We start from the raw sequence: 11,345 nt of genomic DNA, 5'->3' as shown, positions 1-11,345 counted from the left end.
TTATTTCATCTTCTAATTCAGGTATTCTCTCCTCTGCCTCTTCAATCTGTGCTATGGCCGCCTCCGTTTTATTTTGCACCTCATTTATAGCATTTTTACCTCCTCGTGACTATTTCTAAGTCCCTTGATCTCTGTAGCAATAGAGTCTGTGCTGTTCTCTATGCTTTCTTCAAACCCAGCGATTACTTTTACGACTATTATTCTAAATTCTTGTTCCATTATCTTGCTTAAATCTTTTTTGATCAATTTGTTAGCTGTCGCTACTTCCTGGAGTTTCTTTTGAGGAGAATTCTTCCATTTTGTCACTTTTGGTAGTCCCTGTTGTGGCTGCTGACTGCAGGGCACTTCCCCTGTGTTGTCCGGAGTAACGTGTGTTGGTGGGCGGGGCTGAGTCAGACCCGATGTCTGCCCCCAGCCCACCACTGGGGCCACAGTCAGACTGGTGTGTACTTTATCTTCACCTCTCCCAGGGGCAGAACTCACTGTGGAGTGGTGTGGCCCCTGTCTAGGCTACTTGCACACTGCCAGGCTTGTGGTGCTGCTTTGATGGGATCTGGCGTATTAGCCAGGGTGGATCCACAAGGTGCACAGGGTTGGGAGGAGCAAGCTTAGCTCACTTTGCTATAGGTGGTCCCCTGTGGGAGGGACCCTGAAGCACCAGGAGGGAGGCAGGCCCGTGGGAGGGATGGATCCACGGAAGCACAGTGCTGGGCGTTTGTGAGGTGCAAGCAAGTTCAATGACGAGAACTGGTTCCCTTTGGAATTTCGGCTGGGGGATGGGAGAGGGAAATGCTGCTTGCCAGTGCTTTTGTTCCCCCACTGAGCTCTGTCCTTCCAGGACTCAACAACTCTCCCTCCCTGTGTCCTCTCACCCTCCCCACTCTCCAAGAGCAGAGCTGTTGACCTTTAACATTCCAGATGCTAAGTCCCGCTGGCCATCAGAACTCACGGAGTCCAGCCCTTCCATTTTTGCAAGCCAGACTCGGGGGCTCTGCCTTGCCAGGCTGGCTGCCCCTCCACTGCCCTGGCTCCCTCCCGCCAGTCCACGTAGCAAGCACCGCCTCTCCGCCCTTCCTACCATCTTCCGTGGGCCTCTTGTCTATGCTTGGCTCTGGAGAGTCTGTTCTGCTAGTCTTCTGGCGGTTTTCTGGGTTATTTAGGCAGATGTGGGTGGAATCTGAGAGATCAGCAGGACAAGGTGAGCCCAGCATCCTCTTATGCCGCCATCTTCCTAAATAGGCATTTTTCAAAAACAAAACTATACAAATGGCCAACGGGTATATGAAAAGATGCTCAACTTCACTCATCATCAGGGAAATGCAAATCAAAACCATAATGAGCAATCACCTCACACTTGTTAAGATGGCTAGTATCAAAAGACAAGAGGTAATAAGTACGGGTGAGGATATGGAGATAAGTGAACGCTTGTGCACTGTTGGAGGGAATGTAAATTTGTGCAACTACTATGGAAAACAGTATGGAGGTTCCTCCAGAAATTAAAAATAGAGCTACCATATAACCTAACAATTTTATGTCTGGGTGTATATCCAAAGTAAACCAAATCATTATCTTCAAGCGTTATCTGTACTCTGATCTCCATAGCAGAGATTCACAATAGCCAAGGTATGTAAACAATCTAAATGCCCATCAATGGAAAAATGGATAAAGATAATGTGATATATGTATACCACAGAATATTATTAAGCCTTAAAAAAGAAGGAAATCCTGTCATTTCTAACAATATGGATGAACCGGAAGGGCATTATGTTAAGTGAAATTAGCCAAAGACAAATACTGCATGGTGTTACTTACATGTGGAATCTAAAAAAAATAAAAGTTGAACTCATAAAAAACAGGGAGTAAACAAGTGGTTGCCAGGGGCTGGGAGGTGGGAGAAATAGGCAAAAGTTGGTAATAGGGCACAGACTGTTAGTTATAAGATGTTTAAGGTCTTAGGATCTAATGTGTAACATGGTGACTATATTTGGTAACACTGTATTGTATAATTGAAATTTGCTAAATGTAACAAAGAGTGAGAAAGTCCCTTCTTCTTGCTTCAGCCTTGCAGTGTCCTTCTAGCACTTTCTATTGGCAGACCCTGATATGAATCCAGCTGTCAAGTGTAGAAATGCAGTTTTCTGACTCCCAGCCTCAGCATCACAATGCGTAGTATAGAAGAGTCTGTTTGAGTTAAGACACCATAATTTGACAACTGGCACACCTTCTAAATGCTGCTCCTGAATCACCTCTTATTTTCTCCAATAGGACCTCTACCCTGAAGCAGAGTTATCTTTTCTGTACAAGGTTAATGTTTTATAAGACTCATGTATATTCTGCAAAAAAGTATATATTTCCATTTTAAAATTTAATTAACTGATTTTAGTGATGACAAGTGGTATAATTTGGTGGTGGGGTGGAAATGAGAGCTTTCCAAACTCTACTTGAATACTTTTGAGGCTCAAGACCCACCTACTTTAAGAAACAGTCTATTCTATTGTTGGAAAGGCCCCACTTGTGTGATTAATTGTTTTTTCTTATAACAAACTGAACTCTGCCTGCCTCAATTTTCATCTTACTGGAACAACACTGAACAAGACGGCATTCTAATACATAGTGAACTCATATTATAAAGGAAACTTAAGAAATTAACTGTGGAACAAAGTTTTGGTGATGACAGAGACAAGGAACAATAGTGATGGCTATAACAAGAGTTTTTGAAAAGAAGGCATAATAATTTCTAAGCTATTTGACCCAGGTACTACCTGGAGTGAGAAATGACAAAGACACAGAAATTCATATGAGATCTTTCTGGGGTCCCCAGTATTCTCAGCAGCCCTGGGTGCATTATCTTATAAGGGGCACTGTATTTGTGGTGATTCTGCTTAGCAGGAACACAAATTGATGGTGCAAACTAGTACTGAAATAAATAGCCATGCTACTAGAAATCCTCAGCTATCAGAAAACAATGAAATTCTAATCAAACTGTTAGGATGACGATTGTCTTTAAGTATGTAATTTTATTATGCCTGAGAAACAGGTTTGTAGAAAAACTCATCAAGTTTGAAGATGATACTAAATTACACAAGGGCTGCTAAATATTCTCAAAGACAGAATTCAATTCAAAATGACTTTGACTGGGGCACTTGGGTGGCTCAGGTGGCTCAGCTTCTGACTCTCAATTTTGGCTCAGGTCATGATCTCATGGTTCATGAGTATGAACCCCATGTCAGGCTCTGCACTGTCAGTGTGGAGCCTTCTTGGGATTCTCTGTCTCCCTCTCTCTCTGTCCCTCCCCCATTTGCTCTTAAAAATAAACATTTTTAAAAATGAATTTGACTAATAAGGGAAAGTATTCATACAGAAACACGATAAAATTTAGAAGGGAAAAATACAACTTGTTACTTCTGGGATGAACTGGTAGTTAGGTACCTGTGTAAAAAGAAAGAGTGAGTAGAATGAAAAGGATCAGAATTTATCAGAATGTATAACATCAAGCTCTTGTGGGGGAAAGTATGCAACCAAATACTGGGCTAAAATTAAGATAAAACAGTTCTGCGAGATAAGCATTTATATCATAAATTTTTCAGAGCTCTCTCTTCTCTTTCTCTGCCCTTTACCCATTTATTTATACCTCTACTCTTCCCAGAAAAATAGACATCTAATGACACATAAAAATTATAATATAAATTTTAACAATATATGGTAAAGAAGAGAGATATAAGAAGACAAGGAATGGCGTTCAAAATACAAATTGAAAAGGAATATGCTCTATTGGTGGAAATTTAGCTTTAACAAATTTAGCTTTAAGCTTACTAGCTGCTAATTAAAAATAGATGAAGAAAGAAAACAGGCAGGCCAGTTACACAGTTTACAAGTATATGATGTTTATAGTAGGCCACTTTATTATTAAGGTGTGGACAAAGTAGAAATGTGATTAAAGAAATTGAAATATCAGTCTTATGAGGAAAGGTTAAAGGAATTCGAGCTATTTAGCCCAAAGAAGAGGAAGCTAGGTGTGACTTTATGACTATATTTGAATATTTCAGCAGACTTTATGTAAGAGATACAAAGCATTGTTTTCTGTGCCCATGGAAAATAATAAAAAGAAATGGACTTTAAATGACAATCTGGGAAGGGGCACCTGGGTGGCTCAGTCAATTGAACATTTGACTTCAGCTCAGGTCATGATCTCATGGTTTGCGAGTTTGAACCCCACATTGGGCTCTGTGCTGACAGCTCAGAGCCTGGAGCCTGCTTCAAATTCTGTGTCTCCCTCTTTCTCTCTCTGCCCCTCCCCCACTTGTGTGCGTGCTCTCTCTCTCTCTCTCAAAAATAAATATTCATTTAAAAAAAATTTTTAATGTTTATTTTTGAGAGAGAGGTAAACAGACAGAGTGTGAGCCGGGGAGGGGCAGAGAAAGAGGGAAACAGAATCTGAAGCAGGCTCCAGGTTCTCAGTTGTCAGCACAGAGCCCGATGCGGGGCTCAAACCCAGAAACTGTGAGATCATGACCTGAGCCGAAGTTGGACGCTTAACCAACTGAGCCCCCCGGGCGCCCCAACATTAAAAAAATTTTAAATGACAATCTGGAAAAAAAATTGCAACCATACATAACAGATAAGGACTCATATCCATAATATATAAAGCACTTTTACAAACTGGTTAGAATACTTTAAAACAAGTTAATAGAAAAATGGCCAAGGATTTGAACATGTAACTTACAGAAGAGGAAGCACAAATGACCAATATAAATGACAATATGCTCAACTACACTAGCAATGAGAAAAAATACAAATTATATTAGTACCATTTATTCCCCCTCATCATACTGGAAAACTTGAAAAAATGTTAATAACAACTATTGAGAAGAATATGGGAAGATACATATGCCAACAGTCTGATAATGGTTTCACCACTTTGGAGTATAATTTGAGAGTGGATATTAAAACAGGAAATGTGTACGTCCTGTGACTCATCAGTTTTACTGATTATTAGAGTAATTAATGTTGGAGCGCCTGGGTGGCTCAGTCGGTTAAGTGTCCGACTTCAACTCAGATCATGATCTCACACTCTGTGAGTTCGAGCCCCGTGTCAGGCTCTGTGCTGACAGCTCAGAGCCTGGAGCCTGCTTCAGATTCTGTGTGTCTCCCCCTCTCTCTGCCCCTCCCCTGCTCATGCTCAGTCTCTCTCTGTCTCAAAAATAAATAAAAACATTTTAAAAAATTAAAAAAAAGAGTAATGTTATTCACTGTTATTCAGTTCACCTCTCCTTCTGGGCACACAGTAGGACTTCACTCAGCTCTCCTATGGTTGCTTAGGACAATATGTGTAATTTTGGTCTATGAGTTGTTGCTTCCATGACAAGTGGGAATCTCTGAAGGGCTCTCTTTCCTTACGCCATGGAAACTTTCAAGTTCAAAATGGTGACTGCTCCATCAGCCTGGGTCCCTGAGTCCAATAAGCAGAGCCCTCTAATCCTCAATGGTCATGCATCTTGAACAAGAAATAATAGTACCCAGAACTCAAAAATTTATTGTTAAGTTAAAAAAAGATGCAAAATGATATGTGTAATATGATACCATTTATGTATAAAAATCAAACAACAAAGTAATTTATATATTCTCTATAGCTACACTTAATGTATATTATTGCCAACACACATAAAAGAATCAAAAGGAATACATACAAAAACATGCACGCTCAAAATGGTGATTGCTTTGAGGACAGGACTGATTAGACTAGATTTGGGAATGATGGTAAAAGGGGATTTAACCTACTCTAAATTTTTTTAAATTTATTTTTTTAAACGTTTATTTATTTTTGAGAGAGAGAGAGAGAGAGAGAGAGAGAGAAGACACGGAGTGTGAGTGGCGGAGGGGCAGAGAGAGAGAGACACAGAATCCAACGCAGGCTCCAGGCTCTGCATTGTCAGCACAGAGCCTGATGTGGTGCTTGAACTCAGGAACTGCAGGATCATGACCTGAGCCGAAGTCGGATGCTTAACCGACTGAGCCACTCTGGTACCCCTAAAATATTTTTAATTTTAAAGAATATATTAATTTTGAATAAAATTTTTTAATGTTAAAATAATATAGAGGAGGGAAGATTTGTGTGTGTGTGTGTGTGTGTGTGAAGGGAAGAAATTTTTACCATTAGTTTTAAAACATCAATGGAATGTAAATTCAGTGGAGAACAATTGGCCATATATATCCATATAAAAATGTATATGTCCTGTGGTTCAGTATTCTCAGGTGACACATTCATATGATGTGTATATTAGAATGTTTATTGCAGCACTGTTTGTAAATAGCAAAAAGATTGAAGAAAAAACCCTACATCCTTCATTATGGGATTAGTTAAATTAGTTGTTTTATATTTATATAGTAGAATACCTGGCAGTAGTTTATTTGTTTTAATGTTTATTTTTGAGAGAGAGACAGAGTGTGAGTAGAGGAGGGGCAGAGAGAGAAGGAGACACAGAATCTGAAGCAGGCTCGAGGCTCTGAGCTGTCAGCACAGAGCCCGACATGGTGCTTGAACTCCTGAACTGTGAAATCATGACCTGAGCTAAAGTCGGATGCTTAAATGACTGAGCCACCCAGGTGCTCCTACCTGGCAGTAGTTCAAAAGAAAGAGGCAGCTCTATATTACTGATATGGAAAGGTGTCCAAGATACATTATTAAGTGAAATAAACAACATAGAGAATATAGTGTACAGTATATTACCATTTATAGAAAGAAATTTTTTAAGATAATCTATCCATAGCTCTTCTCTCCAAACCAACAGATACAGGAGCAGAATGATAATCTCACTGGACAAATTGTTCATCTTGTACAAGATAAGGAGGTGACAAAGGGCCTCAGTATGCCCATGAGTTGGAAAACATAGCCTACCCCAGTGAAGAAACAGCCAAAAGGTTTTTACTTTATCTTGAAACATTTGCAAGTATAATGATAGGAAAGGATTACTTTTGCAAGGATGTCTACTCAGGACTAAACATACCAGGTCTAAGTAAGCAATAATCACAGGGGAAACAAGGTAAAATGTAAGCAGCAGAGATAACTGGGTAGTGGTAGAAAAAGGCCTGCATACTACTAGGAGATGCTGCAGGAGCCAACTGACACTGCTTAGTAAGATTTCAGAGTATAGGTACTATACTAGAGGACACAGTACAGGAGAGCTCAGACCATTGTTTCTAGAAGTGTGGTCCTATGCAGGTGTAGTTGGTATGTAAGCATTGTATCTTCCTGAGGTAGAACAATACACTACTTCATATTACTCTACAACTGAGGCTCACAAACATCCAATTCTGCTCTGGCATTAGATCCAGGTCTCGTCTGGCCATGGATGCCCCCACTATCACAGGAGAAAGTGAATACACAGACTGTGTGCAGTATAAAGTCATATTGTGGCCTCCATGTAAATTGGTATACTAGGATGGGCATTCACAGGGATCCAGAGTCACTATAAGTTGAACATAGGCAGTTTGTTAATATTAAAAGGTCTCAAATAAGTTTGAAATAAAAATGTAAACAAGCTGCAATCAGGCTTTCATGTGTCTATTTTGTAAGTTTTGCTTGTACTATTACCATTATTGTGTTGTGATTCTTTTTCTTTTTAGAGAGAAAGAGAGTGCAAGTGAGGGAGAGGCAAAGAATGAGGGGGACAGAGGATCCTAAGCGGGCTCTGTGTTGACAATAGCAATCTCAATGTGGGGCTCCAACTCAGGAACTGAGAGATTATGACCTGAGCTGAAGTCAGACACTCAGCCGACTGAGCCACCCAGGCGCCCCTATGCTGTGATTCTTGATGTGCAGTTTTAGCCCTCAAGGGGCTATGTTTTCATCAGATATTTTGCCCACAGATTATAGCACTATTATAATGAGGCCGGTAGGTGTCTTGATTCACACAGTCTTATGATTAAATCTACAAGGCACATGTTTTATTTTCAAGTTGGATTACAGACATTAGTTTCCCCTTAATATGCCCTTATGGTCAAAATACAAGCATTTGTTAAAACAGTTGAATTCAAACATTAACAACACAGTAGATAGTTCACACAGAACAGTGTTGTACGAAGTGTCATACTTGGACCACCTGCACCAGAAACTACTAGAAGCTTATTAAAAACTGCAAATCTCTGAGGGATCCTGGTTGGCTCAGTGGATTGAACATCCGACTTTGACTTAGGTCATGATCTAAGGTCATGATCGTGGGTTTGAGCCCCGTGTCGGGATCTGTGCTGACAGCTCAGAGCCTGGAGCCTGCTTAGATTCTGTGTCTCCCTCTCTTTCTGCCCCTCCCCTCCTCTCTCTCTCTCTTTCTTTCTCTCTCTCTCAAAAATAAAGAAACATTAAAAAAAGAAAAAAAACACTGCAAATCCCTGGGCCCTACTACAGCTTTTATCGAATCAATCTCTGTGGAGGTGGAGCCCAAGAATCTGTCATTTTAATAAGCTTCCCCAGTTGTGTCTGGTACACGTGTAAGGTGAGGAACCATCAGCCTTCTGAGAATTGGGGAGAATAAAGTAGTGAGAAAAAAACATTTTTTCCTCAAAAAAAGTGACAATTTGAAAAAATGATTAAATGTGTGCAGCAAAGGTTTAGATGAGTTGAACATTACCCTAAATTACCTCACTCAGGATGTAAAAAAAGACCAAGTTTCCTATTTATGATAGAGAAATCTAGCCTTGAGGAAGGCACAAAGAATAAACGTATGCTCATGCTGATGGTGACACCAATAGACATCTGCTAGATATCCTTTCGGTAAAGTAAATTCATTAAAAGTGTAACTAAATGTGATTGAATTTTTGTATCTTTGGAAGTCTTCATATGAATAATTCACATATCAGGAAAAAACAATCCTTTGTCAGGCCATGCATGTGTCTCCTGATTTTTGGTGCAGAAAATATGGTTGCCTTAGTTATACAGGACTGAACCCAGGGATTAAGCTCAGCGCAGACAAGTAGATTTGTGTGTCATCCACAGAGACGATAATTGAATCCAGGAGACAGATGGTATTGACCCTGGTACAGTAAACCCACTGTGTTCAGAATTGTGTAACTTGGTGGTTTGATAATTTCAGCAGAAGCCAATGTTATGGGCAATCAGTACATAACTGCTAATCCCTCTCGATAGCACTTTTAGCTTGGCCGATTTATTAATTCAGTCAAGGAAAAGATACCTCCATCTCTCTTGTTGACATCTTTCAGAATAACTAATTTCTCTCCTTTTCCCATGGTGAAGTGATTTGGGGATCTCTAACAGTTCCTCCAAGAACAGACAGGGTCTCATTTGTATAGTAATACAAAATCCCAAATGGGAGTCTTAAGGCCAGTGGGAAATGCTTTGATGTGGAAGTATGGAAACAGATAACTATAGAAGAAGCCAAAGCTATGAGATGCAAACCAGATGAAGACTAATATTCCTGAGGCCCAGATTGGGGAGTGTGTTTAGGATTATGTAGGGGTTCGTGGTATCAATAGCAGCAAAGAAGTAGATGTGATAAAGAAACACTATCTTTTGATGTGGCACTGAGGTTTTCAGTGACCTTAACAAGCCACGTTGAGGGTAGGAACATGCAAAGATTTTTAACATCCAGTGTTAACAACTCACTCCAGAAATTTGGTGATGAAAAACTAGAGTTTTAAAGTTTACTCATGCCTGCTATGTGCCTGCCACTTTTTTTAAAAGTTCATTTATTTACTTATTTTGAGAGAGAGAGAAAGCATGGGCTTGACAGAGAGAGAGAGAATCCCAAGGAGGCTCCATGCTGCCAGCACATAGCCTGATGTGGGGCTTGAGCCCACGAACCGTGAGATCATGACCTAAGCCAAAATCAAGAGTCAGACACTTAACCAGCTGAGCGACCCAGGTGCCCCTATGCCCGCCACTTTATATTTGTTATCTTAGTTCTCCCTCACAACGAAGGTGTGGAAACTAAGGTTCGGAGAAGTTAAGTAACTAATGTAAGTTTAAAACAGCTTATAAGTGACAGAATTTGGATTTGAACCTAGTTCTGTCTTATTCCAAATGTAGTGTGCATTCCACTACAAGAGGCTGACCACATGACATTTAACAGGATTTTGTGACCCACTGGCCTTTTCTCCTTCTGCTCCGTATTTTGGGCACGAGAGTAACATCAAGGTTGAGATAGCAGTTGTGGGGGGTTGGTTGGTTGTAGGTTGGAGGGGAGGACTGAAGCCTTATACTTAGGGAGTATTAATTTATTTAGGTTTTGCAACAATTTTGTGATGTAAGCACTATGATCATTTTGCAGCTGAGGAAAAATGAGGTACAGAGCAATGAAGTAATGTATTCAAGACCATCTAGCTAGTGCATAGCTGTATTCAAACCAAGTTTGTTTGGCTCTAAAGCTCCTGTGTTTGCACTATGCCATATTGCCTCCAAGAAATGAAGAAGTCAAGTGTTTGTGCTTATAGATGGAAGAAAAGGAACCAGAAGAGAAGGCTGAGAATAAAAGTTCACTTGTTTAATTTCAAATGAATATCCCTCCTGTGTTTCTGAGTTCACTCTCTATTTCTCTCTGCCAGCTTGAATCTTGATCTTTATTGCATTATTCAATAAAATCCCTCCATCATCCCTCTTCTGTATGTTGCCATTCCTTTTTCAAACCTCTCATAACTGTGGTCCCCTCTTTCAAACTAATAATCATAGCATTATTTTACTGCATCCCTAAAACCATCGTGTGTTCTCTATCATCTCTCTATTGCAATCGATTATGTAGGACAACCCCAAATCGCTACCAAATCGTAAAAGCCATTTCCTCTTACCTCTCTAGTACATCTCACCAGAGTGGAACTCTGGCTTTTCCCTGCAAACACAGATTTCTTTATTAACTCACCAAGGAGGTCTTTTTCAACTCAGTGGAGATCCTTTCAACTCACTCGAATTGAGGAAGTGTTACAGTGGCACAAAGCTTCATCAGAACATATACCATGAAGTATCAAAGGAGAATGGGGACCCTACTAGTTATTAGTCCAACCCTCCCCACACCACATTCTGCAGAGAAAAAATGTGAGGCCCAGAGGTTTTTACTTAAACTATGTATATCTCAAGGTTTATTCATATACTAATCATAAATATGGTAGCCTGGACCCACTTCTCTCATTTCCACCTCTTCATCATCTTCTCTTTTGTGGATAACTAGCACCTAGAAGACCCTTTTTTTCTCTCTGCTTCTTCTTTTGCCATTTCACCAGCAACATCTATGTTGAGCAGTCTAGCAATCAATATTTATTGTTGATGACCCGTCAGATGCCACAGATAGATGAGTCATTGATCGTCTAAACTTTGTTAATATTTGGCTAAATGCTACATTTGC

This window comes from Herpailurus yagouaroundi, unplaced genomic scaffold, assembly GCF_014898765.1.
Source record: "Herpailurus yagouaroundi ecotype Mexico unplaced genomic scaffold, PumYag 67700, whole genome shotgun sequence".
Taxonomy (NCBI): Eukaryota; Metazoa; Chordata; class Mammalia; order Carnivora; family Felidae; genus Herpailurus; species Herpailurus yagouaroundi.
Note: the sequence above shows the minus strand (reverse complement) of the source record.